The sequence below is a fragment of the Phyllobates terribilis genome, unplaced genomic scaffold (assembly GCF_046119375.1).
Source record: "Phyllobates terribilis strain yellow unplaced genomic scaffold, ASM4611937v1 Scaffold_682__1_contigs__length_827410, whole genome shotgun sequence".
Taxonomy (NCBI): Eukaryota; Metazoa; Chordata; class Amphibia; order Anura; family Dendrobatidae; genus Phyllobates; species Phyllobates terribilis.
The window spans coordinates 683,426-711,203 of record NW_027363442.1 but is presented as its reverse complement, the minus strand read 5'-3'; the positions used below and the strand labels follow the sequence as shown (position 1 = coordinate 711,203).

At 44.5% G+C, this 27,778-nt stretch overlaps 17 non-coding genes and 1 pseudogene across 17 annotated transcripts; all 18 read right to left on the bottom strand.

The window, feature by feature from the left end:
• Positions 1 to 672: 672 nt before the first annotated feature.
• On the bottom strand, positions 673 to 858 carry LOC141235730 (U2 spliceosomal RNA). The gene has a single exon (XR_012301497.1). It is a non-coding gene; the product is annotated as a U2 spliceosomal RNA (small nuclear RNA).
• A 524-nt stretch (positions 859 to 1,382) lies between these two features.
• On the bottom strand, positions 1,383 to 1,545 carry LOC141235787 (U2 spliceosomal RNA; annotated as a pseudogene).
• A 1,115-nt stretch (positions 1,546 to 2,660) lies between these two features.
• Positions 2,661 to 2,851, bottom strand: LOC141235626 (U2 spliceosomal RNA). Its single transcript, XR_012301395.1, has one exon. It is a non-coding gene; the product is annotated as a U2 spliceosomal RNA (small nuclear RNA).
• A 1,115-nt stretch (positions 2,852 to 3,966) lies between these two features.
• LOC141235625 (U2 spliceosomal RNA) lies at positions 3,967 to 4,157 on the bottom strand. The gene has a single exon (XR_012301394.1). It is a non-coding gene; the product is annotated as a U2 spliceosomal RNA (small nuclear RNA).
• Positions 4,158 to 5,272: 1,115 nt separating this feature from the next.
• On the bottom strand, positions 5,273 to 5,463 carry LOC141235624 (U2 spliceosomal RNA). Its single transcript, XR_012301393.1, has one exon. It is a non-coding gene; the product is annotated as a U2 spliceosomal RNA (small nuclear RNA).
• Positions 5,464 to 6,578: 1,115 nt separating this feature from the next.
• Positions 6,579 to 6,769, bottom strand: LOC141235623 (U2 spliceosomal RNA). The gene has a single exon (XR_012301392.1). It is a non-coding gene; the product is annotated as a U2 spliceosomal RNA (small nuclear RNA).
• A 1,115-nt stretch (positions 6,770 to 7,884) lies between these two features.
• LOC141235621 (U2 spliceosomal RNA) lies at positions 7,885 to 8,075 on the bottom strand. Its single transcript, XR_012301390.1, has one exon. It is a non-coding gene; the product is annotated as a U2 spliceosomal RNA (small nuclear RNA).
• A 1,115-nt stretch (positions 8,076 to 9,190) lies between these two features.
• LOC141235619 (U2 spliceosomal RNA) lies at positions 9,191 to 9,381 on the bottom strand. The gene has a single exon (XR_012301389.1). It is a non-coding gene; the product is annotated as a U2 spliceosomal RNA (small nuclear RNA).
• Positions 9,382 to 10,496: 1,115 nt separating this feature from the next.
• Positions 10,497 to 10,687, bottom strand: LOC141235618 (U2 spliceosomal RNA). The gene has a single exon (XR_012301388.1). It is a non-coding gene; the product is annotated as a U2 spliceosomal RNA (small nuclear RNA).
• Positions 10,688 to 11,799: 1,112 nt separating this feature from the next.
• On the bottom strand, positions 11,800 to 11,990 carry LOC141235617 (U2 spliceosomal RNA). The gene has a single exon (XR_012301387.1). It is a non-coding gene; the product is annotated as a U2 spliceosomal RNA (small nuclear RNA).
• A 1,115-nt stretch (positions 11,991 to 13,105) lies between these two features.
• Positions 13,106 to 13,296, bottom strand: LOC141235616 (U2 spliceosomal RNA). The gene has a single exon (XR_012301386.1). It is a non-coding gene; the product is annotated as a U2 spliceosomal RNA (small nuclear RNA).
• A 1,115-nt stretch (positions 13,297 to 14,411) lies between these two features.
• On the bottom strand, positions 14,412 to 14,602 carry LOC141235697 (U2 spliceosomal RNA). The gene has a single exon (XR_012301464.1). It is a non-coding gene; the product is annotated as a U2 spliceosomal RNA (small nuclear RNA).
• Positions 14,603 to 15,717: 1,115 nt separating this feature from the next.
• On the bottom strand, positions 15,718 to 15,908 carry LOC141235615 (U2 spliceosomal RNA). The gene has a single exon (XR_012301385.1). It is a non-coding gene; the product is annotated as a U2 spliceosomal RNA (small nuclear RNA).
• Positions 15,909 to 17,023: 1,115 nt separating this feature from the next.
• Positions 17,024 to 17,214, bottom strand: LOC141235695 (U2 spliceosomal RNA). Its single transcript, XR_012301462.1, has one exon. It is a non-coding gene; the product is annotated as a U2 spliceosomal RNA (small nuclear RNA).
• A 1,115-nt stretch (positions 17,215 to 18,329) lies between these two features.
• LOC141235772 (U2 spliceosomal RNA) lies at positions 18,330 to 18,528 on the bottom strand. The gene has a single exon (XR_012301533.1). It is a non-coding gene; the product is annotated as a U2 spliceosomal RNA (small nuclear RNA).
• Positions 18,529 to 20,646: 2,118 nt separating this feature from the next.
• Positions 20,647 to 20,837, bottom strand: LOC141235725 (U2 spliceosomal RNA). Its single transcript, XR_012301492.1, has one exon. It is a non-coding gene; the product is annotated as a U2 spliceosomal RNA (small nuclear RNA).
• Positions 20,838 to 21,952: 1,115 nt separating this feature from the next.
• On the bottom strand, positions 21,953 to 22,143 carry LOC141235614 (U2 spliceosomal RNA). The gene has a single exon (XR_012301384.1). It is a non-coding gene; the product is annotated as a U2 spliceosomal RNA (small nuclear RNA).
• A 1,114-nt stretch (positions 22,144 to 23,257) lies between these two features.
• On the bottom strand, positions 23,258 to 23,448 carry LOC141235613 (U2 spliceosomal RNA). Its single transcript, XR_012301383.1, has one exon. It is a non-coding gene; the product is annotated as a U2 spliceosomal RNA (small nuclear RNA).
• Between the last annotated feature and the right edge of the window lie 4,330 nt (positions 23,449 to 27,778).

The following is a 27,778-nucleotide window of genomic DNA, read 5'->3' as shown; positions in this document are numbered from 1 at the left end:
CATCTACTGCAGGCAGGATACCTGGCTGGCTGAATGTCGCTGAGAAGCTCACAGAGACCGCCATAAGCAACAGTTTAACAGAATGCCACAGACTAATCAACCAAACTTTTTGGGTTGGGTTCTCTTTTATAGTCTGCAGGCATTAAATGAAAGAAGTCAGTGTTCCAGCAGAAGGAGACAACGTTTCAGAAAAGGCATTGTAGCAAACCAAAAAAGAAATTTTAAGCGCAGCAGAGTAACCAGCGCACATACCTGTTAGCTCAGGTGAGTTTAAAAGGCTGCTGTTGATAACAAGGGCATTTGCTAAATAGATGGTGTGTGTGCAACAATATACTGAAAGGTCAATTATATTGTGCAGCTTATCTCACCACCTGTAGTTATTTAGGTGAAAGCTCCAAAATGCTTGCCTAATATGTCTGTTTATCCAAAAGGAAGTAAAAAGGGAGAGCTAGAAAGATAGCATTGCATCACATTACATGGCAATGCAATGCACAGTTGCTGAAGTTGAACCAAAATGAGCTTGTAATCTGGCTTCTGCAACTTTGAACATGAAAAATCCAATGAGGAGAAGAAAAGCAAAGCCAAAGAGTCCATCCCAAAATCCGACAAACAAGCAAAATGAACAAAAAACATTGAATTCAATTCTTTCTGATTTTAGAAACTGCATTAAAGAAGGGGTGCACCGGTCCTGGAGATACTGCAATACCAGGTCAATGCGTGGAGTGGACAGAGCAAGCTCTTTTTCCATCTCCCTGTTCTAAAAATCCATTTAATATATGGTCCCCAGATAGGGGACGTATCAGATATTAAACTGATAAGAACAGATTTTTTTTTTGATTGAAGCTGCATCCAAGGCACTGAAAAATGTGACCGAAGTCACACCAAAACAGCGCACGAGGCGAGGATTCATGTGGACCCTTCCCGGAGGAGAGGGTCCCCAATAAACCATCCCCATCCCTCCGAGCCAGAAGGCCACAGCGAGGGTCAGGGATCTCCGATGCTCTCCCTAGCCGAAGCCGGAGAAGAGCCGTTTTCGTGCTCCCAGCTTCCATCTAGGCTGCCACCCTAGTGGAGCTGGAGCCTGTGTTGGTTTCTCAGCCCAAAGCTGACCGGACCTCCGACCGGGTTTATAAAAATTCCCCTTCCTAGCCCGGAGGCCAGGAATAGGGGGGGTTGCTCAGAAAGTATGATTGGCAAAGGTGCGGCGTGCTACGAAGCCAAGTCTTTCTGGGGTTCCCAGTCCCAGTAAGCTTGGACTCCCACCAGGGCGCCTACTCCTGGGGCACATTGCTCCAAAGCCCTCACACTTACCCAGCCTAGTGACTTCGATCCTGGAGGGCCATGTTTTCCATCAGATAACTCTATGAGCCACCTGGCGTACTAACAAGTGCACCAAACCAGTGTGTAATATGCATCAATTTACTAGGGCAGCCCAAGGACAAAACTGCCTTTTCAAAAGATACTACACTTGATCTTAGCCAAAAGGCCGAGAAGCGATAAGAACAGATACTACACTTGATCTTAGCCAAAAGGCCGAGAAGCGATAACCAGAATTGGTTTCAAACTACGGAGCCACCCAAGGATCCTGAAAAGTCCATTTGTGGAGATGAGCTCCTGGACTCCCGTTAAGAAGACATGTTGTCAACCTCTAGATCCCTTACATGCCTGCACTTTTCGGCTTGCTGCTGCTGCAATCCACGCGTTTTAGATCTGCATAACTCCACCTCTTTAAACACAGCACCTTCACCCCCTGCTGTTCCCACCCGCCTCAACACCGTTGGAAGGGAGGAGAACCAATTAAGGCGGGGGGTGGGGTGGAACGAGCAGCTGTCTACCCTTAGCAGGAGGGCTCCTGATTACATACCTCTCCTGCTGCTGCTGCTGCTGGCTGTCCAGCAGCAGACTGAAGGTGGCTGCTGCTGTGCACAGGTATATAAAGGCTCAGAGCCTATTATGACACGCGCAGCCAGCGTTCCATTGCCACATTCCATCTACTGCAGGCAGGATACCTGGCTGGCTGAATGTCGCTGAGAAGCTCACAGAGACCGCCATAAGCAACAGTTTAACAGAATGCCACAGACTAATCAACCAAACTTTTTGGGTTGGGTTCTCTTTTATAGTCTGCAGGCATTAAATGAAAGAAGTCAGTGTTCCAGCAGAAGGAGACAACGTTTCAGAAAAGGCATTGTAGCAAACCAAAAAAGAAATTTTAAGCGCAGCAGAGTAACCAGCGCACATACCTGTTAGCTCAGGTGAGTTTAAAAGGCTGCTGTTGATAACAAGGGCATTTGCTAAATAGATGGTGTGTGTGCAACAATATACTGAAAGGTCAATTATATTGTGCAGCTTATCTCACCACCTGTAGTTATTTAGGTGAAAGCTCCAAAATGCTTGCCTAATATGTCTGTTTATCCAAAAGGAAGTAAAAAGGGAGAGCTAGAAAGATAGCATTGCATCACATTACATGGCAATGCAATGCACAGTTGCTGAAGTTGAACCAAAATGAGCTTGTAATCTGGCTTCTGCAACTTTGAACATGAAAAATCCAATGAGGAGAAGAAAAGCAAAGCCAAAGAGTCCATCCCAAAATCCGACAAACAAGCAAAATGAACAAAAAACATTGAATTCAATTCTTTCTGATTTTAGAAACTGCATTAAAGAAGGGGTGCACCGGTCCTGGAGATACTGCAATACCAGGTCAATGCGTGGAGTGGACAGAGCAAGCTCTTTTTCCATCTCCCTGTTCTAAAAATCCATTTAATATATGGTCCCCAGATAGGGGACGTATCAGATATTAAACTGATAAGAACAGATACTACACTTGATCTTAGCCAAAAGGCCGAGAAGCGATAACCAGAATTGGTTTCAAACTACGGAGCCACCCAAGGATCCTGAAAAGTCCATTTGTGGAGATGAGCTCCTGGACTCCCGTTAAGAAGACATGTTGTCAACCTCTAGATCCCTTACATGCCTGCACTTTTCGGCTTGCTGCTGCTGCAATCCATGCGTTTTAGATCTGCATAACTCCACCTCTTTAAACACAGCACCTTCACCCCCTGCTGTTCCCACCCGCCTCAACACCGTTGGAAGGGAGGAGAACCAATTAAGGCGGGGGGTGGGGTGGAACGAGCAGCTGTCTACCCTTAGCAGGAGGGCTCCTGATTACATACCTCTCCTGCTGCTGCTGCTGCTGGCTGTCCAGCAGCAGACTGAAGGTGGCTGCTGCTGTGCACAGGTATATAAAGGCTCAGAGCCTATTATGACACGCGCAGCCAGCGTTCCATTGCCACATTCCATCTACTGCAGGCAGGATACCTGGCTGGCTGAATGTCGCTGAGAAGCTCACAGAGACCGCCATAAGCAACAGTTTAACAGAATGCCACAGACTAATCAACCAAACTTTTTGGGTTGGGTTCTCTTTTATAGTCTGCAGGCATTAAATGAAAGAAGTCAGTGTTCCAGCAGAAGGAGACAACGTTTCAGAAAAGGCATTGTAGCAAACCAAAAAAGAAATTTTAAGCGCAGCAGAGTAACCAGCGCACATACCTGTTAGCTCAGGTGAGTTTAAAAGGCTGCTGTTGATAACAAGGGCATTTGCTAAATAGATGGTGTGTGTGCAACAATATACTGAAAGGTCAATTATATTGTGCAGCTTATCTCACCACCTGTAGTTATTTAGGTGAAAGCTCCAAAATGCTTGCCTAATATGTCTGTTTATCCAAAAGGAAGTAAAAAGGGAGAGCTAGAAAGATAGCATTGCATCACATTACATGGCAATGCAATGCACAGTTGCTGAAGTTGAACCAAAATGAGCTTGTAATCTGGCTTCTGCAACTTTGAACATGAAAAATCCAATGAGGAGAAGAAAAGCAAAGCCAAAGAGTCCATCCCAAAATCCGACAAACAAGCAAAATGAACAAAAAACATTGAATTCAATTCTTTCTGATTTTAGAAACTGCATTAAAGAAGGGGTGCACCGGTCCTGGAGATACTGCAATACCAGGTCAATGCGTGGAGTGGACAGAGCAAGCTCTTTTTCCATCTCCCTGTTCTAAAAATCCATTTAATATATGGTCCCCAGATAGGGGACGTATCAGATATTAAACTGATAAGAACAGATACTACACTTGATCTTAGCCAAAAGGCCGAGAAGCGATAACCAGAATTGGTTTCAAACTACGGAGCCACCCAAGGATCCTGAAAAGTCCATTTGTGGAGATGAGCTCCTGGACTCCCGTTAAGAAGACATGTTGTCAACCTCTAGATCCCTTACATGCCTGCACTTTTCGGCTTGCTGCTGCTGCAATCCACGCGTTTTAGATCTGCATAACTCCACCTCTTTAAACACAGCACCTTCACCCCCTGCTGTTCCCACCCGCCTCAACACTGTTGGAAGGGAGGAGAACCAATTAAGGCGGGGGGTGGGGTGGAACGAGCAGCTGTCTACCCTTAGCAGGAGGGCTCCTGATTACATACCTCTCCTGCTGCTGCTGCTGCTGGCTGTCCAGCAGCAGACTGAAGGTGGCTGCTGCTGTGCACAGGTATATAAAGGCTCAGAGCCTATTATGACACGCGCAGCCAGCGTTCCATTGCCACATTCCATCTACTGCAGGCAGGATACCTGGCTGGCTGAATGTCGCTGAGAAGCTCACAGAGACCGCCATAAGCAACAGTTTAACAGAATGCCACAGACTAATCAACCAAACTTTTTGGGTTGGGTTCTCTTTTATAGTCTGCAGGCATTAAATGAAAGAAGTCAGTGTTCCAGCAGAAGGAGACAACGTTTCAGAAAAGGCATTGTAGCAAACCAAAAAAGAAATTTTAAGCGCAGCAGAGTAACCAGCGCACATACCTGTTAGCTCAGGTGAGTTTAAAAGGCTGCTGTTGATAACAAGGGCATTTGCTAAATAGATGGTGTGTGTGCAACAATATACTGAAAGGTCAATTATATTGTGCAGCTTATCTCACCACCTGTAGTTATTTAGGTGAAAGCTCCAAAATGCTTGCCTAATATGTCTGTTTATCCAAAAGGAAGTAAAAAGGGAGAGCTAGAAAGATAGCATTGCATCACATTACATGGCAATGCAATGCACAGTTGCTGAAGTTGAACCAAAATGAGCTTGTAATCTGGCTTCTGCAACTTTGAACATGAAAAATCCAATGAGGAGAAGAAAAGCAAAGCCAAAGAGTCCATCCCAAAATCCGACAAACAAGCAAAATGAACAAAAAACATTGAATTCAATTCTTTCTGATTTTAGAAACTGCATTAAAGAAGGGGTGCACCGGTCCTGGAGATACTGCAATACCAGGTCAATGCGTGGAGTGGACAGAGCAAGCTCTTTTTCCATCTCCCTGTTCTAAAAATCCATTTAATATATGGTCCCCAGATAGGGGACGTATCAGATATTAAACTGATAAGAACAGATACTACACTTGATCTTAGCCAAAAGGCCGAGAAGCGATAACCAGAATTGGTTTCAAACTACGGAGCCACCCAAGGATCCTGAAAAGTCCATTTGTGGAGATGAGCTCCTGGACTCCCGTTAAGAAGACATGTTGTCAACCTCTAGATCCCTTACATGCCTGCACTTTTCGGCTTGCTGCTGCTGCAATCCACGCGTTTTAGATCTGCATAACTCCACCTCTTTAAACACAGCACCTTCACCCCCTGCTGTTCCCACCCGCCTCAACACCGTTGGAAGGGAGGAGAACCAATTAAGGCGGGGGGTGGGGTGGAACGAGCAGCTGTCTACCCTTAGCAGGAGGGCTCCTGATTACATACCTCTCCTGCTGCTGCTGCTGCTGGCTGTCCAGCAGCAGACTGAAGGTGGCTGCTGCTGTGCACAGGTATATAAAGGCTCAGAGCCTATTATGACACGCGCAGCCAGCGTTCCATTGCCACATTCCATCTACTGCAGGCAGGATACCTGGCTGGCTGAATGTCGCTGAGAAGCTCACAGAGACCGCCATAAGCAACAGTTTAACAGAATGCCACAGACTAATCAACCAAACTTTTTGGGTTGGGTTCTCTTTTATAGTCTGCAGGCATTAAATGAAAGAAGTCAGTGTTCCAGCAGAAGGAGACAACGTTTCAGAAAAAGCATTGTAGCAAACCAAAAAAGAAATTTTAAGCGCAGCAGAGTAACCAGCGCACATACCTGTTAGCTCAGGTGAGTTTAAAAGGCTGCTGTTGATAACAAGGGCATTTGCTAAATAGATGGTGTGTGTGCAACAATATACTGAAAGGTCAATTATATTGTGCAGCTTATCTCACCACCTGTAGTTATTTAGGTGAAAGCTCCAAAATGCTTGCCTAATATGTCTGTTTATCCAAAAGGAAGTAAAAAGGGAGAGCTAGAAAGATAGCATTGCATCACATTACATGGCAATGCAATGCACAGTTGCTGAAGTTGAACCAAAATGAGCTTGTAATCTGGCTTCTGCAACTTTGAACATGAAAAATCCAATGAGGAGAAGAAAAGCAAAGCCAAAGAGTCCATCCCAAAATCCGACAAACAAGCAAAATGAACAAAAAACATTGAATTCAATTCTTTCTGATTTTAGAAACTGCATTAAAGAAGGGGTGCACCGGTCCTGGAGATACTGCAATACCAGGTCAATGCGTGGAGTGGACAGAGCAAGCTCTTTTTCCATCTCCCTGTTCTAAAAATCCATTTAATATATGGTCCCCAGATAGGGGACGTATCAGATATTAAACTGATAAGAACAGATACTACACTTGATCTTAGCCAAAAGGCCGAGAAGCGATAACCAGAATTGGTTTCAAACTACGGAGCCACCCAAGGATCCTGAAAAGTCCATTTGTGGAGATGAGCTCCTGGACTCCCGTTAAGAAGACATGTTGTCAACCTCTAGATCCCTTACATGCCTGCACTTTTCGGCTTGCTGCTGCTGCAATCCACGCGTTTTAGATCTGCATAACTCCACCTCTTTAAACACAGCACCTTCACCCCCTGCTGTTCCCACCCGCCTCAACACCGTTGGAAGGGAGGAGAACCAATTAAGGCGGGGGGTGGGGTGGAACGAGCAGCTGTCTACCCTTAGCAGGAGGGCTCCTGATTACATACCTCTCCTGCTGCTGCTGCTGCTGGCTGTCCAGCAGCAGACTGAAGGTGGCTGCTGCTGTGCACAGGTATATAAAGGCTCAGAGCCTATTATGACACGCGCAGCCAGCGTTCCATTGCCACATTCCATCTACTGCAGGCAGGATACCTGGCTGGCTGAATGTCGCTGAGAAGCTCACAGAGACCGCCATAAGCAACAGTTTAACAGAATGCCACAGACTAATCAACCAAACTTTTTGGGTTGGGTTCTCTTTTATAGTCTGCAGGCATTAAATGAAAGAAGTCAGTGTTCCAGCAGAAGGAGACAACGTTTCAGAAAAGGCATTGTAGCAAACCAAAAAAGAAATTTTAAGCGCAGCAGAGTAACCAGCGCACATACCTGTTAGCTCAGGTGAGTTTAAAAGGCTGCTGTTGATAACAAGGGCATTTGCTAAATAGATGGTGTGTGTGCAACAATATACTGAAAGGTCAATTATATTGTGCAGCTTATCTCACCACCTGTAGTTATTTAGGTGAAAGCTCCAAAATGCTTGCCTAATATGTCTGTTTATCCAAAAGGAAGTAAAAAGGGAGAGCTAGAAAGATAGCATTGCATCACATTACATGGCAATGCAATGCACAGTTGCTGAAGTTGAACCAAAATGAGCTTGTAATCTGGCTTCTGCAACTTTGAACATGAAAAATCCAATGAGGAGAAGAAAAGCAAAGCCAAAGAGTCCATCCCAAAATCCGACAAACAAGCAAAATGAACAAAAAACATTGAATTCAATTCTTTCTGATTTTAGAAACTGCATTAAAGAAGGGGTGCACCGGTCCTGGAGATACTGCAATACCAGGTCAATGCGTGGAGTGGACAGAGCAAGCTCTTTTTCCATCTCCCTGTTCTAAAAATCCATTTAATATATGGTCCCCAGATAGGGGACGTATCAGATATTAAACTGATAAGAACAGATACTACACTTGATCTTAGCCAAAAGGCCGAGAAGCGATAACCAGAATTGGTTTCAAACTACGGAGCCACCCAAGGATCCTGAAAAGTCCATTTGTGGAGATGAGCTCCTGGACTCCCGTTAAGAAGACATGTTGTCAACCTCTAGATCCCTTACATGCCTGCACTTTTCGGCTTGCTGCTGCTGCAATCCACGCGTTTTAGATCTGCATAACTCCACCTCTTTAAACACAGCACCTTCACCCCCTGCTGTTCCCACCCGCCTCAACACCGTTGGAAGGGAGGAGAACCAATTAAGGCGGGGGGTGGGGTGGAACGAGCAGCTGTCTACCCTTAGCAGGAGGGCTCCTGATTACATAACTCTCCTGCTGCTGCTGCTGCTGGCTGTCCAGCAGCAGACTGAAGGTGGCTGCTGCTGTGCACAGGTATATAAAGGCTCAGAGCCTATTATGACACGCGCAGCCAGCGTTCCATTGCCACATTCCATCTACTGCAGGCAGGATACCTGGCTGGCTGAATGTTGCTGAGAAGCTCACAGAGACCGCCATAAGCAACAGTTTAACAGAATGCCACAGACTAATCAACCAAACTTTTTGGGTTGGGTTCTCTTTTATAGTCTGCAGGCATTAAATGAAAGAAGTCAGTGTTCCAGCAGAAGGAGACAACGTTTCAGAAAAGGCATTGTAGCAAACCAAAAAAGAAATTTTAAGCGCAGCAGAGTAACCAGCGCACATACCTGTTAGCTCAGGTGAGTTTAAAAGGCTGCTGTTGATAACAAGGGCATTTGCTAAATAGATGGTGTGTGTGCAACAATATACTGAAAGGTCAATTATATTGTGCAGCTTATCTCACCACCTGTAGTTATTTAGGTGAAAGCTCCAAAATGCTTGCCTAATATGTCTGTTTATCCAAAAGGAAGTAAAAAGGGAGAGCTAGAAAGATAGCATTGCATCACATTACATGGCAATGCAATGTACAGTTGCTGAAGTTGAACCAAAATGAGCTTGTAATCTGGCTTCTGCAACTTTGAACATGAAAAATCCAATGAGGAGAAGAAAAGCAAAGCCAAAGAGTCCATCCCAAAATCCGACAAACAAGCAAAATGAACAAAAAACATTGAATTCAATTCTTTCTGATTTTAGAAACTGCATTAAAGAAGGGGTGCACCGGTCCTGGAGATACTGCAATACCAGGTCAATGCGTGGAGTGGACAGAGCAAGCTCTTTTTCCATCTCCCTGTTCTAAAAATCCATTTAATATATGGTCCCCAGATAGGGGACGTATCAGATATTAAACTGATAAGAACAGATACTACACTTGATCTTAGCCAAAAGGCCGAGAAGCGATAACCAGAATTGGTTTCAAACTACGGAGCCACCCAAGGATCCTGAAAAGTCCATTTGTGGAGATGAGCTCCTGGACTCCCGTTAAGAAGACATGTTGTCAACCTCTAGATCCCTTACATGCCTGCACTTTTCGGCTTGCTGCTGCTGCGATCCACGCGTTTTAGATCTGCATAACTCCACCTCTTTAAACACAGCACCTTCACCCCCTGCTGTTCCCACCCGCCTCAACACCGTTGGAAGGGAGGAGAACCAATTAAGGCGGGGGGTGGGGTGGAACGAGCAGCTGTCTACCCTTAGCAGGAGGGCTCCTGATTACATACCTCTCCTGCTGCTGCTGCTGCTGGCTGTCCAGCAGCAGACTGAAGGTGGCTGCTGCTGTGCACAGGTATATAAAGGCTCAGAGCCTATTATGACACGCGCAGCCAGCGTTCCATTGCCACATTCCATCTACTGCAGGCAGGATACCTGGCTGGCTGAATGTCGCTGAGAAGCTCACAGAGACCGCCATAAGCAACAGTTTAACAGAATGCCACAGACTAATCAACCAAACTTTTTGGGTTGGGTTCTCTTTTATAGTCTGCAGGCATTAAATGAAAGAAGTCAGTGTTCCAGTAGAAGGAGACAACGTTTCAGAAAAGGCATTGTAGCAAACCAAAAAAGAAATTTTAAGCGCAGCAGAGTAACCAGCGCACATACCTGTTAGCTCAGGTGAGTTTAAAAGGCTGCTGTTGATAACAAGGGCATTTGCTAAATAGATGGTGTGTGTGCAACAATATACTGAAAGGTCAATTATATTGTGCAGCTTATCTCACCACCTGTAGTTATTTAGGTGAAAGCTCCAAAATGCTTGCCTAATATGTCTGTTTATCCAAAAGGAAGTAAAAAGGGAGAGCTAGAAAGATAGCATTGCATCACATTACATGGCAATGCAATGCACAGTTGCTGAAGTTGAACCAAAATGAGCTTGTAATCTGGCTTCTGCAACTTTGAACATGAAAAATCCAATGAGGAGAAGAAAAGCAAAGCCAAAGAGTCCATCCCAAAATCCGACAAACAAGCAAAATGAACAAAAAACATTGAATTCAATTCTTTCTGATTTTAGAAACTGCATTAAAGAAGGGGTGCACCGGTCCTGGAGATACTGCAATACCAGGTCAATGCGTGGAGTGGACAGAGCAAGCTCTTTTTCCATCTCCCTGTTCTAAAAATCCATTTAATATATGGTCCCCAGATAGGGGACGTATCAGATATTAAACTGATAAGAACAGATACTACACTTGATCTTAGCCAAAAGGCCGAGAAGCGATAACCAGAATTGGTTTCAAACTAGGGAGCCACCCAAGGATCCTGAAAAGTCCATTTGTGGAGATGAGCTCCTGGACTCCCGTTAAGAAGACATGTTGTCAACCTCTAGATCCCTTACATGCCTGCACTTTTCGGCTTGCTGCTGCTGCAATCCACGCGTTTTAGATCTGCATAACTCCACCTCTTTAAACACAGCACCTTCACCCCCTGCTGTTCCCACCCGCCTCAACACCGTTGGAAGGGAGGAGAACCAATTAAGGCGGGGGGTGGGGTGGAACGAGCAGCTGTCTACCCTTAGCAGGAGGGCTCCTGAATACATACCTCTCCTGCTGCTGCTGCTGGCTGTCCAGCAGCAGACTGAAGGTGGCTGCTGCTGTGCACAGGTATATAAAGGCTCAGAGCCTATTATGACACGCGCAGCCAGCGTTCCATTGCCACATTCCATCTACTGCAGGCAGGATACCTGGCTGGCTGAATGTCGCTGAGAAGCTCACAGAGACCGCCATAAGCAACAGTTTAACAGAATGCCACAGACTAATCAACCAAACTTTTTGGGTTGGGTTCTCTTTTATAGTCTGCAGGCATTAAATGAAAGAAGTCAGTATTCCAGCAGAAGGAGACAACGTTTCAGAAAAGGCATTGTAGCAAACCAAAAAAGAAATTTTAAGCGCAGCAGAGTAACCAGCGTACATACCTGTTAGCTCAGGTGAGTTTAAAAGGCTGCTGTTGATAACAAGGGCATTTGCTAAATAGATGGTGTGTGTGCAACAATATACTGAAAGGTCAATTATATTGTGCAGCTTATTTCACCACCTGTAGTTATTTAGGTGAAAGCTCCAAAATGCTTGCCTAATATGTCTGTTTATCCAAAAGGAAGTAAAAAGGGAGAGCTAGAAAGATAGCATTGCATCACATTACATGGCAATGCAATGCACAGTTGCTGAAGTTGAACCAAAATGAGCTTGTAATCTGGCTTCTGCAACTTTGAACATGAAAAATCCAATGAGGAGAAGAAAAGCAAAGCCAAAGAGTCCATCCCAAAATCCGACAAACAAGCAAAATGAACAAAAAACATTGAATTCAATTCTTTCTGATTTTAGAAACTGCATTAAAGAAGGGGTGCACCGGTCCTGGAGATACTGCAATACCAGGTCAATGCGTGGAGTGGACAGAGCAAGCTCTTTTTCCATCTCCCTGTTCTAAAAATCCATTTAATATATGGTCCCCAGATAGGGGACGTATCAGATATTAAACTGATAAGAACAGATACTACACTTGATCTTAGCCAAAAGGCCGAGAAGCGATAACCAGAATTGGTTTCAAACTACGGAGCCACCCAAGGATCCTGAAAAGTCCATTTGTGGAGATGAGCTCCTGGACTCCCGTTAAGAAGACATGTTGTCAACCTCTAGATCCCTTACATGCCTGCACTTTTCGGCTTGCTGCTGCTGCAATCCACGCGTTTTAGATCTGCATAACTCCACCTCTTTAAACACAGCACCTTCACCCCCTGCTGTTCCCACCCGCCTCAACACCGTTGGAAGGGAGGAGAACCAATTAAGGCGGGGGGTGGGGTGGAACGAGCAGCTGTCTACCCTTAGCAGGAGGGCTCCTGAATACATACCTCTCCTGCTGTTGCTGCTGCTGGCTGTCCAGCAGCAGACTGAAGGTGGCTGCTGCTGTGCACAGGTATATAAAGGCTCAGAGCCTATTATGACACGCGCAGCCAGCGTTCCATTGCCACATTCCATCTACTGCAGGCAGGATACCTGGCTGGCTGAATGTCGCTGAGAAGCTCACAGAGACCGCCATAAGCAACAGTTTAACAGAATGCCACAGACTAATCAACCAAACTTTTTGGGTTGGGTTCTCTTTTATAGTCTGCAGGCATTAAATGAAAGAAGTCAGTATTCCAGCAGAAGGAGACAACGTTTCAGAAAAGGCATTGTAGCAAACCAAAAAAGAAATTTTAAGCGCAGCAGAGTAACCAGCGCACATACCTGTTAGCTCAGGTGAGTTTAAAAGGCTGCTGTTGATAACAAGGGCATTTGCTAAATAGATGGTGTGTGTGCAACAATATACTGAAAGGTCAATTATATTGTGCAGCTTATCTCACCACCTGTAGTTATTTAGGTGAAAGCTCCAAAATGCTTGCCTAATATGTCTGTTTATCCAAAAGGAAGTAAAAAGGGAGAGCTAGAAAGATAGCATTGCATCACATTACATGGCAATGCAATGCACAGTTGCTGAAGTTGAACCAAAATGAGCTTGTAATCTGGCTTCTGCAACTTTGAACATGAAAAATCCAATGAGGAGAAGAAAAGCAAAGCCAAAGAGTCCATCCCAAAATCCGACAAACAAGCAAAATGAACAAAAAACATTGAATTCAATTCTTTCTGATTTTAGAAACTGCATTAAAGAAGGGGTGCACCGGTCCTGGAGATACTGCAATACCAGGTCAATGCGTGGAGTGGACAGAGCAAGCTCTTTTTCCATCTCCCTGTTCTAAAAATCCATTTAATATATGGTCCCCAGATAGGGGACGTATCAGATATTAAACTGATAAGAACAGATACTACACTTGATCTTAGCCAAAAGGCCGAGAAGCGATAACCAGAATTGGTTTCAAACTAGGGAGCCACCCAAGGATCCTGAAAAGTCCATTTGTGGAGATGAGCTCCTGGACTCCCGTTAAGAAGACATGTTGTCAACCTCTAGATCCCTTACATGCCTGCACTTTTCGGCTTGCTGCTGCTGCAATCCACGCGTTTTAGATCTGCATAACTCCACCTCTTTAAACACAGCACCTTCACCCCCTGCTGTTCCCACCCGCCTCAACACCGTTGGAAGGGAGGAGAACCAATTAAGGCGGGGGGTGGGGTGGAACGAGCAGCTGTCTACCCTTAGCAGGAGGGCTCCTGATTACATACCTCTCCTGCTGCTGCTGCTGCTGGCTGTCCAGCAGCAGACTGAAGGTGGCTGCTGCTGTGCACAGGTATATAAAGGCTCAGAGCCTATTATGACACGCGCAGCCAGCGTTCCATTGCCACATTCCATCTACTGCAGGCAGGATACCTGGCTGGCTGAATGTCGCTGAGAAGCTCACAGAGACCGCCATAAGCAACAGTTTAACAGAATGCCACAGACTAATCAACCAAACTTTTTGGGTTGGGTTCTCTTTTATAGTCTGCAGGCATTAAATGAAAGAAGTCAGTGTTCCAGCAGAAGGAGACAACGTTTCAGAAAAGGCATTGTAGCAAACCAAAAAAGAAATTTTAAGCGCAGCAGAGTAACCAGCGCACATACCTGTTAGCTCAGGTGAGTTTAAAAGGCTGCTGTTGATAACAAGGGCATTTGCTAAATAGATGGTGTGTGTGCAACAATATACTGAAAGGTCAATTATATTGTGCAGCTTATCTCACCACCTGTAGTTATTTAGGTGAAAGCTCCAAAATGCTTGCCTAATATGTCTGTTTATCCAAAAGGAAGTAAAAAGGGAGAGCTAGAAAGATAGCATTGCATCACATTACATGGCAATGCAATGCACAGTTGCTGAAGTTGAACCAAAATGAGCTTGTAATCTGGCTTCTGCAACTTTGAACATGAAAAATCCAATGAGGAGAAGAAAAGCAAAGCCAAAGAGTCCATCCCAAAATCCGACAAACAAGCAAAATGAACAAAAAACATTGAATTCAATTCTTTCTGATTTTAGAAACTGCATTAAAGAAGGGGTGCACCGGTCCTGGAGATACTGCAATACCAGGTCAATGCGTGGAGTGGACAGAGCAAGCTCTTTTTCCATCTCCCTGTTCTAAAAATCCATTTAATATATGGTCCCCAGATAGGGGACGTATCAGATATTAAACTGATAAGAACAGATACTTCACTTGATCTTAGCCAAAAGGCCGAGAAGCGATAACCAGAATTGGTTTCAAACTAGGGAGCCACCCAAGGATCCTGAAAAGTCCATTTGTGGAGATGAGCTCCTGGACTCCCGTTAAGAAGACATGTTGTCAACCTCTAGATCCCTTACATGCCTGCACTTTTCGGCTTGCTGCTGCTGCAATCCACGCGTTTTAGATCTGCATAACTCCACCTCTTTAAACACAGCACCTTCACCCCCTGCTGTTCCCACCCGCCTCAACACCGTTGGAAGGGAGGAGAACCAATTAAGGCGGGGGGTGGGGTGGAACGAGCAGCTGTCTACCCTTAGCAGGAGGGCTCCTGATTACATACCTCTCCTGCTGCTGCTGCTGCTGGCTGTCCAGCAGCAGACTGAAGGTGGCTGCTGCTGTGCACAGGTATATAAAGGCTCAGAGCCTATTATGACACGCGCAGCCAGCGTTCCATTGCCACATTCCATCTACTGCAGGCAGGATACCTGGCTGGCTGAATGTCGCTGAGAAGCTCACAGAGACCGCCATAAGCAACAGTTTAACAGAATGCCACAGACTAATCAACCAAACTTTTTGGGTTGGGTTCTCTTTTATAGTCTGCAGGCATTAAATGAAAGAAGTCAGTGTTCCAGCAGAAGGAGACAACGTTTCAGAAAAGGCATTGTAGCAAACCAAAAAAGAAATTTTAAGCGCAGCAGAGTAACCAGCGCACATACCTGTTAGCTCAGGTGAGTTTAAAAGGCTGCTGTTGATAACAAGGGCATTTGCTAAATAGATGGTGTGTGTGCAACAATATACTGAAAGGTCAATTATATTGTGCAGCTTATCTCACCACCTGTAGTTATTTAGGTGAAAGCTCCAAAATGCTTGCCTAATATGTCTGTTTATCCAAAAGGAAGTAAAAAGGGAGAGCTAGAAAGATAGCATTGCATCACATTACATGGCAATGCAATGCACAGTTGCTGAAGTTGAACCAAAATGAGCTTGTAATCTGGCTTCTGCAACTTTGAACATGAAAAATCCAATGAGGAGAAGAAAAGCAAAGCCAAAGAGTCCATCCCAAAATCCGACAAACAAGCAAAATGAACAAAAAACATTGAATTCAATTCTTTCTGATTTTAGAAACTGCATTAAAGAAGGGGTGCACCGGTCCTGGAGATACTGCAATACCAGGTCAATGCGTGGAGTGGACAGAGCAAGCTCTTTTTCCATCTCCCTGTTCTAAAAATCCATTTAATATATGGTCCCCAGATAGGGGACGTATCAGATATTAAACTGATAAGAACAGATACTACACTTGATCTTAGCCAAAAGGCCGAGAAGCGATAACCAGAATTGGTTTCAAACTACGGAGCCACCCAAGGATCCTGAAAAGTCCATTTGTGGAGATGAGCTCCTGGACTCCCGTTAAGAAGACATGTTGTCAACCTCTAGATCCCTTACATGCCTGCACTTTTCGGCTTGCTGCTGCTGCAATCCACGCGTTTTAGATCTGCATAACTCCACCTCTTTAAACACAGCACCTTCACCCCCTGCTGTTCCCACCCGCCTCAACACCGTTGGAAGGGAGGAGAACCAATTAAGGCGGGGGGTGGGGTGGAACGAGCAGCTGTCTACCCTTAGCAGGAGGGCTCCTGATTACATACCTCTCCTGCTGCTGCTGCTGCTGGCTGTCCAGCAGCAGACTGAAGGTGGCTGCTGCTGTGCACAGGTATATAAAGGCTCAGAGCCTATTATGACACGCGCAGCCAGCGTTCCATTGCCACATTCCATCTACTGCAGGCAGGATACCTGGCTGGCTGAATGTCGCTGAGAAGCTCACAGAGACCGCCATAAGCAACAGTTTAACAGAATGCCACAGACTAATCAACCAAACTTTTTGGGTTGGGTTCTCTTTTATAGTCTGCAGGCATTAAATGAAAGAAGTCAGTGTTCCAGCAGAAGGAGACAACGTTTCAGAAAAGGCATTGTAGCAAACCAAAAAAGAAATTTTAAGCGCAGCAGAGTAACCAGCGCACATACCTGTTAGCTCAGGTGAGTTTAAAAGGCTGCTGTTGATAACAAGGGCATTTGCTAAATAGATGGTGTGTGTGCAACAATATACTGAAAGGTCAATTATATTGTGCAGCTTATCTCACCACCTGTAGTTATTTAGGTGAAAGCTCCAAAATGCTTGCCTAATATGTCTGTTTATCCAAAAGGAAGTAAAAAGGGAGAGCTAGAAAGATAGCATTGCATCACATTACATGGCAATGCAATGCACAGTTGCTGAAGTTGAACCAAAATGAGCTTGTAATCTGGCTTCTGCAACTTTGAACATGAAAAATCCAATGAGGAGAAGAAAAGCAAAGCCAAAGAGTCCATCCCAAAATCCGACAAACAAGCAAAATGAACAAAAAACATTGAATTCAATTCTTTCTGATTTTAGAAACTGCATTAAAGAAGGGGTGCACCGGTCCTGGAGATACTGCAATACCAGGTCAATGCATGGAGTGGACAGAGCAAGCTCTTTTTCCATCTCCCTGTTCTAAAAATCCATTTAATATATGGTCCCCAGATAGGGGAAGTATCAGATATTAAACTGATAAGAACAGATACTACACTTGATCTTAGCCAAAAGGCCGAGAAGCGATAACCAGAATTGGTTTCAAACTACGGAGCCACCCAAGGATCCTGAAAAGTCCATATGTGGAGATGAGCTCCTGGACTCCCGTTAAGAAGACATGTTGTCAACCTCTAGATCCCTTACATGCCTGCACTTTTCGGCTTGCTGCTGCTGCAATCCACGCGTTTTAGATCTGCATAACTCCACCTCTTTAAACACAGCACCTTCACCCCCTGCTGTTCCCACCCGCCTCAACACCGTTGGAAGGGAGGAGAACCAATTAAGGCGGGGGGTGGGGTGGAACGAGCAGCTGTCTACCCTTAGCAGGAGGGCTCCTGATTACATACCTCTCCTGCTGCTGCTGCTGCTGGCTGTCCAGCAGCAGACTGAAGGTGGCTGCTGCTGTGCACAGGTATATAAAGGCTCAGAGCCTATTATGACACGCGCAGCCAGCGTTCCATTGCCACATTCCATCTACTGCAGGCAGGATACCTGGCTGGCTGAATGTCGCTGAGAAGCTCACAGAGACCGCCATAAGCAACAGTTTAACAGAATGCCACAGACTAATCAACCAAACATTTTGGATTGGGTTCTCTTTTATAGTCTGCAGGCATTAAATGAAAGAAGTCAGTGTTCCAGCAGAAGGAGACAACGTTTCAGAAAAGGCATTGTAGCAAACCAAAAAAGAAATTTTAAGCGCAGCAGAGTAACCAGCGCACATACCTGTTAGCTCAGGTGAGTTTAAAAGGCTACTGTTGATAACAAGGGCATTTGCTAAATAGATGGTGTGTGTGCAACAATATACTGAAAGGTCAATTATATTGTGCAGCTTATCTCACCACCTGTAGTTATTTAGGTGAAAGCTCCAAAATGCTTGCCTAATATGTCTGTTTATCCAAAAGGAAGTAAAAAGGGAGAGCTAGAAAGATAGCATTGCATCACATTACATGGCAATGCAATGCACAGTTGCTGAAGTTGAACCAAAATGAGCTTGTAATCTGGCTTCTGCAACTTTGAACATGAAAAATCCAATGAGGAGAAGAAAAGCAAAGCCAAAGAGTCCATCCCAAAATCTGACAAACAAGCAAAATGAACAAAAAACATTGAATTCAATTCTTTCTGATTTTAGAAACTGCATTAAAGAAGGGGTGCACCGGTCCTGGAGATACTGCAATACCAGGTCAATGCGTGGAGTGGACAGAGCAAGCTCTTTTTCCATCTCCCTGTTCTAAAAATCCATTTAATATATGGTCCCCAGATAGGGGACGTATCAGATATTAAACTGATAAGAACAGATTTTTTTTTTTTTTTTTTTTTTTTTTTCCAAACACTCAGAAATTAAGTTTTATAATCTTAAATCATATATCACTAAACTCAAGATTTTAGTTCCATCATCGTGTTTAGATATTATATTTATATTTTTTCATTTGAATTAATATATATAAAGTTAAACATAACAATTCCTTTACAGTTTCAACAGTTTCCAAACAAATCACAACTGACATTACTTCACCCGGTTTCCCAAACTAAATATCCCCTTTTTCCCTTTTACTTTCCTCCCAACAAAACCCCTTAACTTCTTTTCTTCCTCCTCATGCTCTAACCGCATTATGCAAATTTTCTTCTCCTGTTGTCCACACCAAAAAACGTCTCTTTCCGTTCCAAATACCAACTTTGTTCCTGTATAATTTCTGAAACTTTACCATCTTACATTTAGATTCCAAAAAAAACATTATCTCCTCTATTTCCACAAACGGATTGTCCATGTAAATTATCACACTCTTCGGTTTCCCCATGAATGATGCACTTACTCCAATTTTCCCAGAATCCTCTTCACTCCAGCATTTGAAAAAATGAATGCACTTTTCCTCAGAAACTAGAGTCACATCACAAACTTTACCTTGCTTTATTTCTTGCATACAGTAGATATCCTTCTCCAAAACTTCATGTTTCCTCAAAATTTCCAGAATCCATTTTTCTTCCAAAAAAGTTTCTTCCGTCTCCCGTTTCACAAAAAAACGTAAGCATCTCTTCTTTTTCCAAAACTCCATCTCAACAATCCGTTTTCCTTCCGTTTTTCCTTTTAATCCTCCAAATGTTGCCACCACAGCTATGTGTGGCGACAGTTGCCCCCCACAGCTATGTGTGGTGACAAGGTGATCGCCTCTCGTTGCCCAGGGACTAATCCGACTCCCTAATAGCAGCAGGGGGGTTTAGCTCCACCGATGAGTGTACCGATCCCCCCAGGCCAAGGAGCCGGGTACCCCAAGCACCTCCCAGTCAAGACCAAGGCAGCAACCGCTAGATCACTGCACTTGATCTTAGCCAAAAGGCCTAGAAGCGATAACCAGAATTGGTTTCAAACTACGGAGCCACCCAAGGATCCTGAAAAGTCCATTTGTGGAGATGAGCTCCTGGACTCCCGTTAAGAAGACATGTTGTCAACCTCTAGATCCCTTACATGCCTGCACTTTTCGGCTTGCTGCTGCTGCAATCCACGCGTTTTAGATCTGCATAACTCCACCTCTTTAAACACAGCACCTTCACCCCCTGCTGTTCCCACCCGCCTCAACACCGTTGGAAGGGAGGAGAACCAATTAAGGCGGGGGGTGGGGTGGAACAAGCAGCTGTCTACCCTTAGCAGGAGGGCTCCTGATTACATACCTCTCCTGCTGCTGCTGCTGCTGGCTGTCCAGCAGCAGACTGAAGGTGGCTGCTGCTGTGCACAGGTATATAAAGGCTCAGAGCCTATTATGACACGCGCAGCCAGCGTTCCATTGCCACATTCCATCTACTGCAGGCAGGATACCTGGCTGGCTGAATGTCGCTGAGAAGCTCACAGAGACCGCCATAAGCAACAGTTTAACAGAATGCCACAGACTAATCAACCAAACTTTTTGGGTTGGGTTCTCTTTTATAGTCTGCAGGCATTAAATGAAAGAAGTCAGTGTTCCAGCAGAAGGAGACAACGTTTCAGAAAAGGCATTGTAGCAAACCAAAAAAGAAATTTTAAGCGCAGCAGAGTAACCAGCGCACAAACCTGTTAGCTCAGGTGAGTTTAAAAGGCTGCTGTTGATAACAAGGGCATTTGCTAAATAGATGGTGTGTGTGCAACAATATACTGAAAGGTCAATTATATTGTGCAGCTTATCTCACCACCTGTAGTTATTTAGGTGAAAGCTCCAAAATGCTTGCCTAATATGTCTGTTTATCCAAAAGGAAGTAAAAAGGGAGAGCTAGAAAGATAGCATTGCATCACATTACATGGCAATGCAATGCACAGTTGCTGAAGTTGAACCAAAATGAGCTTGTAATCTGGCTTCTGCAACTTTGAACATGAAAAATCCAAAGAGGAGAAGAAAAGCAAAGCCAAAGAGTCCATCCCAAAATCCGACAAACAAGCAAAATGAACAAAAAACATTGAATTCAATTCTTTCTGATTTTAGAAACTGCATTAAAGAAGGGGTGCACCGGTCCTGGAGATACTGCAATACCAGGTCAATGCGTAGAGTGGACAGAGTAAGCTCTTTTTCCATCTCCCTGTTCTAAAAATCCATTTAATATATGGTCCCCAGATAGGGGACGTATCAGATATTAAACTGATAAGAACAGATACTACACTTGATCTTAGCCAAAAGGCCGAGAAGCGATAACCAGAATTGGTTTCAAACTACGGAGCCACCCAAGGATCCTGAAAAGTCCATTTGTGGAGATGAGCTCCTGGACTCCCGTTAAGAAGACATGTTGTCAACCTCTAGATCCCTTACATGCCTGCACTTTTCGGCTTGCTGCTGCTGCAATCCACGCGTTTTAGATCTGCATAACTCCACCTCTTTAAACACAGCACCTTCACCCCCTGCTGTTCCCACCCGCCTCAACACCGTTGGAAGGGAGGAGAACCAATTAAGGCGGGGGGTGGGGTGGAACGAGCAGCTGTCTACCCTTAGCAGGAGGGCTCCTGATTACATACCTCTCCTGCTGCTGCTGCTGCTGGCTGTCCAGCAGCAGACTGAAGGTGGCTGCTGCTGTGCACAGGTATATAAAGGCTCAGAGCCTATTATGACACGCGCAGCCAGCGTTCCATTGCCACATTCCATCTACTGCAGGCAGGATACCTGGCTGGCTGAATGTCGCTGAGAAGCTCACAGAGACCGCCATAAGCAACAGTTTAACAGAATGCCACAGACTAATCAACCAAACTTTTTGGGTTGGGTTCTCTTTTATAGTCTGCAGGCATTAAATGAAAGAAGTCAGTGTTCCAGCAGAAGGAGACAACGTTTCAGAAAAGGCATTGTAGCAAACCAAAAAAGAAATTTTAAGCGCAGCAGAGTAACCAGCGCACATACCTGTTAGCTCAGGTGAGTTTAAAAGGCTGCTGTTGATAACAAGGGCATTTGCTAAATAGATGGTGTGTGTGCAACAATATACTGAAAGGTCAATTATATTGTGCAGCTTATCTCACCACCTGTAGTTATTTAGGTGAAAGCTCCAAAATGCTTGCCTAATATGTCTGTTTATCCAAAAGGAAGTAAAAAGGGAGAGCTAGAAAGATAGCATTGCATCACATTACATGGCAATGCAATGCACAGTTGCTGAAGTTGAACCAAAATGAGCTTGTAATCTGGCTTCTGCAACTTTGAACATGAAAAATCCAATGAGGAGAAGAAAAGCAAAGCCAAAGAGTCCATCCCAAAATCCGACAAACAAGCAAAATGAACAAAAAACATTGAATTCAATTCTTTCTGATTTTAGAAACTGCATTAAAGAAGGGGTGCACCGGTCCTGGAGATACTGCAATACCAGGTCAATGCGTGGAGTGGACAGAGCAAGCTCTTTTTCCATCTCCCTGTTCTAAAAATCCATTTAATATATGGTCCCCAGATAGGGGACGTATCAGATATTAAACTGATAAGAACAGATACTACACTTGATCTTAGCCAAAAGGCCGAGAAGCGATAACCAGAATTGGTTTCAAACTACGGAGCCACCCAAGGATCCTGAAAAGTCCATTTGTGGAGATGAGCTCCTGGACTCCCGTTAAGAAGACATGTTGTCAACCTCTAGATCCCTTACATGCCTGCACTTTTCGGCTTGCTGCTGCTGCAATCCACGCGTTTTAGATCTGCATAACTCCACCTCTTTAAACACAGCACCTTCACCCCCTGCTGTTCCCACCCGCCTCAACACCGTTGGAAGGGAGGAGAACCAATTAAGGCGGGGGTGGGGTGGAACGAGCAGCTGTCTACCCTTAGCAGGAGGGCTCCTGATTACATACCTCTCCTGCTGCTGCTGCTGCTGGCTGTCCAGCAGCAGACTGAAGGTGGCTGCTGCTGTGCACAGGTATATAAAGGCTTAGAGCCTATTATGACACGCGCAGCCAGCGTTCCATTGCCACATTCCATCTACTGCAGGCAGGATACCTGGCTGGCTGAATGTCGCTGAGAAGCTCACAGAGACCGCCATAAGCAACAGTTTAACAGAATGCCACAGACTAATCAACCAAACTTTTGGGGTTGGGTTCTCTTTTATAGTCTGCAGGCATTAAATGAAAGAAGTCAGTGTTCCAGCAGAAGGAGACAACGTTTCAGAAAAGGCATTGTAGCAAACCAAAAAAGAAATTTTAAGCGCAGCAGAGTAACCAGCGCACATACCTGTTAGCTCAGGTGAGTTTAAAAGGCTGCTGTTGATAACAAGGGCATTTGCTAAATAGATGGTGTGTGTGCAACAATATACTGAAAGGTCAATTATATTGTGCAGCTTATCTCACCACCTGTAGTTATTTAGGTGAAAGCTCCAAAATGCTTGCCTAATATGTCTGTTTATCCAAAAGGAAGTAAAAAGGGAGAGCTAGAAAGATAGCATTGCATCACATTACATGGCAATGCAATGCACAGTTGCTGAAGTTGAACCAAAATGAGCTTGTAATCTGGCTTCTGCAACTTTGAACATGAAAAATCCAATGAGGAGAAGAAAAGCAAAGCCAAAGAGTCCATCCCAAAATCCGACAAACAAGCAAAATGAACAAAAAACATTGAATTCAATTCTTTCTGATTTTAGAAACTGCATTAAAGAAGGGGTGCACCGGTCCTGGAGATACTGCAATACCAGGTCAATGCGTGGAGTGGACAGAGCAAGCTCTTTTTCCATCTCCCTGTTCTAAAAATCCATTTAATATATGGTCCCCAGATAGGGGACGTATCAGATATTAAACTGATAAGAACAGATACTACACTTGATCTTAGCCAAAAGGCCGAGAAGCGATAACCAGAATTGGTTTCAAACTACGGAGCCACCCAAGGATCCTGAAAAGTCCATTTGTGGAGATGAGCTCCTGGACTCCCGTTAAGAAGACATGTTGTCAACCTCTAGATCCCTTACATGCCTGCACTTTTCGGCTTGCTGCTGCTGCAATCCATTTAATATATGGTCCCCAGATAGGGGACGTATCAGATATTAACCCCTTAATAACATCTGACGTACTAATACGCGTCTGTGCCCTGGGACTTAAGAGCCAGACCCGTATTAGTACGTCATGGCGATCGCGCGCGCACACAGGCTGTGCGGGCGCGATCGCCGCCGGGTGTCAGCTGATTGTCATAGCTGACACCCGGTACTATGTGCAGGGAGCGGTCACGCACCGCTCCCAGCACATTAACCCCCGCGATGCTGCGATCGAAGTCGATCGCGGCATTGCGGGGGCAAGGGGAGGTGATCGCCGATACTCACCTCCTCTTCCGGCTTCCAGCGCAGTCTGCAAAGGCTTCCCGGGTGTTGCCATGACGACCCGATGTCGTCATGACAACATCCGGGTCACCAGAGAGCAGGAAGATTGCTTGGACATGCGCAGTGCATCTCCAAGCAATCTTCACACTGTGCACTTCTGACAGCCTTCATGGCATAGGGATGGTGCTCCATTCCTGTGCCATGCAGGCGATCAGAAAAAAAAAAGTGAAAGTCCCAGAGTGGGACAAAGTAATAAAGTGTATAAACTGTGTGAAAGTGGAAAAAAAAAAAAAAAAAAAAATGTGCAAAAATATTATAAAAAAATAAAAAAAATAATACACCAAAAATAAAAATATAATGTACCCATCAATAAATATTATTATAAAAAAAATAAAAAAAAAACAATAAAAGTACACATATTTGGTATCGCCGCGTCCGGAACAACCTGACCTATAAAACTGTCCCACTAGTTAACCCCTTCAGTGAACACGGTAAAAAAGAAAAAAAAAAAACCAAGCAAAAAACAATGCTTTATCACCATACCGCCAAACAAAAAGTGGAATAACACGCGATGAAAAAGACGCATATAAATAAAAATGATACCGCTGAAAACGTCATCTCGTCCCGCAAAAAACAAGCCGCCATATAGCTCCATCAGCCGAAAAATGAAAAAGTTATAGCTCTCAGAATAAAGCGATACTAAAAAATATTTTTTTCTATAAAATAGCTTTTATTGTGTATAAGCGCCAAAACATAGAAAAATTATACAAATGTGGTACCGCTGTAAACGTACTGACCCGAAGAGTAAAGCTGCCTCATCAATTTTACCACACGCGGAACAGAATAAAAAAAAAAAAAAAAAAACAATTCCTGAATTGTTGGTTTTTGTTTATTCTGCCTCCCAAAAATCGGAATAGAAAGCGATCAAAAAATGTCACGTGCCTGAAAATGGCACCAATAACAACGTCAAGTCATCCCGCAAAAAACGAGCCGTCACATGACTGTCTGCCAAAATTTGGAAAAATTATAGCTCTCAAAATATGGCGATGCAAAAACTAGATTTTACAAAAAATGCGTCTTTTAGTGTGTGACAGCTGTCAGTCATAAAAACCCCATATGATTCTGGCATTGCTGTAATCACACCGACCCGAAGAATAAAGTCGTCTAATCACTTATACCGCACAAGGAACGGCGTCAAAAATAAACTCTTGAGTTAGGATTGGGCTAGGGTTAGGGCTGGGTTTGGGGCTAGGGTTGTGCTGGGGCTAGGGTTGTGCTGGGGCTAGGGTTGTGCTGGGGCTAGGGTTGTGCTGGGGCTAGGGTTGTGCTAGGGTTAGGGCTGGGGTTGGGATTTTTTTCAAAAGTAAGAAAAAAAGATGACGATATGGCGACTAGTGTTGAGAGCAAGTGCTTGCTACTTGAGTTTGCATCGGGTGCTCTGGTATGCATTTAGTATCGTGGGTATTTGAGTGACATGCTCGAGTCTCTGCCCCATATGCTTCGCGGCCAAAAAACTTTACGGGGATTGCCTGCCATGCACGAGCGATCCCCGCATGTTTTTTTTTGGGTGTCTAATAACCGTGAAACATGCGGAGCAGGGACTCGAGCATGTCACTCGAGCACACGCTGTACATGGTGCATACCTGAGTACCCGATGCAAACTCAAGTAGCGAGCACTTGCGCTCAAGAATAATGAAAACTTATTCAATATGATGACCTAATGTAAACAAATAATGTGCCGTACCTCTGGGTTCAAAATGTTCACTATACACCTTAATAAAATCTTTGAGGGGTATAGTTTCCAAAATGGGGACACTTGTGGGGGAGCTCCACTGTTTAGGCACATCACGGGCTCTCCAAACGCGACATGGTGTCCGCTAACAAATTGAATGGAAAATCGGCTCAAATTGTTAGCGGACACCACATTGCGTTTGGAGAGCCCCTCTGTGCCCAAACTTTGGAGCTCCCCCACAAGTGACCCCATTTTGGAAACTAGACCCCCCAAGGCACCTTTCTAGATGCATAGTGAGCACTTGGAACCCCCAGGTGCTTCACAAATTGATTCGTAAAAATGAAAAAGTGAAAAAAAAAACACTTTTTCATTTTTATGAATCAATTTGTGAAGCACCTGGGGTTCCAAGTGCTCACTATGAATCTAGATAGGTGCCTTGGGGGGTCTAGTTTCCAAAATGGGGTCACTTGTGGGGGAGCTCCAATGTTTGGGCACACAGGGACTCTCTAAATGCAACATGGTATCCGCTAACAAATTAAATGGAAAATCGGCTCAAATTGTTAGCGGACACCACATTGCGTTTGGAGAGCCCCTCTGTGCCGAAACTTTGGAGCTCCCCCACAAGTGACCCCATTTTGGAAACTAGACCCCCCAAGGCACCTTTCTAGATGCATAGTGAGCACTTGGAACCCCCAGGTGCTTCACAAATTGATTCGTAAAAATGAAAAAGTGAAAAAAAAAACACTTTTTCATTTTTATGAATCAATTTGTGAAGCACCTGGGGTTCCAAGTGCTCACTATGAATCTAGATAGGTGCCTTGGGGGGTCTAGTTTCCAAAATGGGGTCACTTGTGGGGGAGCTCCAATGTTTGGGCACACAGGGACTCTCCAAATGCAACATGATATCCGCTAACAAATTGTCGGCTCAAATTGTTAGCGGATATCATGTTGCATTTGGAGAGTCCCTGTGTGCCCAAACATTGGAGCTCCTCCACAAGTGACCCCATTTTGGAAACTAGACCCCCCAAGGCACCTATCTAGATGCATAGTGAGCACTTGGAACCCCTAGGTGCTTCACAAATTAATTCGTAAAAATGAAAAAGTGTTTTTTTTTTCACTTTTTCATTATTACGAATCAATTTGTGAAGCACCTGGGGGTTCCAAGTGCTCACTATGCATCTAGAAAGGTGCCTTGGGGGGTCTAGTTTCCAAAATGGGGTCACTTGTGGGGGAGCTCCAAAGTTTGGGCACAGAGGGGCTCTCCAAACGCAATGTGGCGTCCGCTAACAATTTGAGCCGATTTTCCATTCAATTTGTTAGCGGATATCATGTTGCATTTGGAGAGTCCCTGTGTGCCCAAACATTATAGCTCCCCCACAAGTGACCCCATTTTGGAAACTAGACCCCCCAAGGCACCTATCTAGATGCATTGTGAGCACTTGGAACACTCAGGTGCTTCACAAATTGATTCATAAAAATGAAAAACTGTTTTTTTTTTTCACTTTTTCATTGTTACGAATCAATTTGTGAAGCACCTGGGGGTTCCAAGTGCTCACTATGCATCTATAAAGGTGCCTTGGGGGGTCTAGTTTCCAAAATGGGGTCACTTGTGGGGGAGCTCCAAAGTTTGGGCACACATGGGCTCTCCAAACACAACATGGCGTCCGCTAATTATTCAAGCAAATTTTACAATCAAAAAGTCAAATAGCGCTCCTTCCCTTCCAAGCCCTGCCGTGCGCCCAAACAGTATTTTTTCCCCAAATATTGGGTATCTGCGTGCCCAGGGGAAATTGCACAACAAATTTTGGGGTCCATTTTTTCTTGTTACCCCTGTGAAAATAAAAAAAATTGGGTCTAAATTAACATTTTTGTGAAAAAAGTTAAATGTTCATTTTTTTCTTCCACATTCAAAAAATTCCTGTGAAGCACCTGAAGGGTTAATAAAGTTCTTGAATGTGGTTTTGAGCACCTTGAGGGGTGCAGTTTTTAGAATGGTGTCACTTTTGGGTATTTTCTGTCATAAAGACCTCTCAAAGTGACTTCAAATGTGATGTGGTCCCTAAAAAAATGGTTTTGTAAATTTTGTTGGAAAAATGAGAAATCGCTGGTCAACTTTTAACCCTTATAGCTCCCTAAC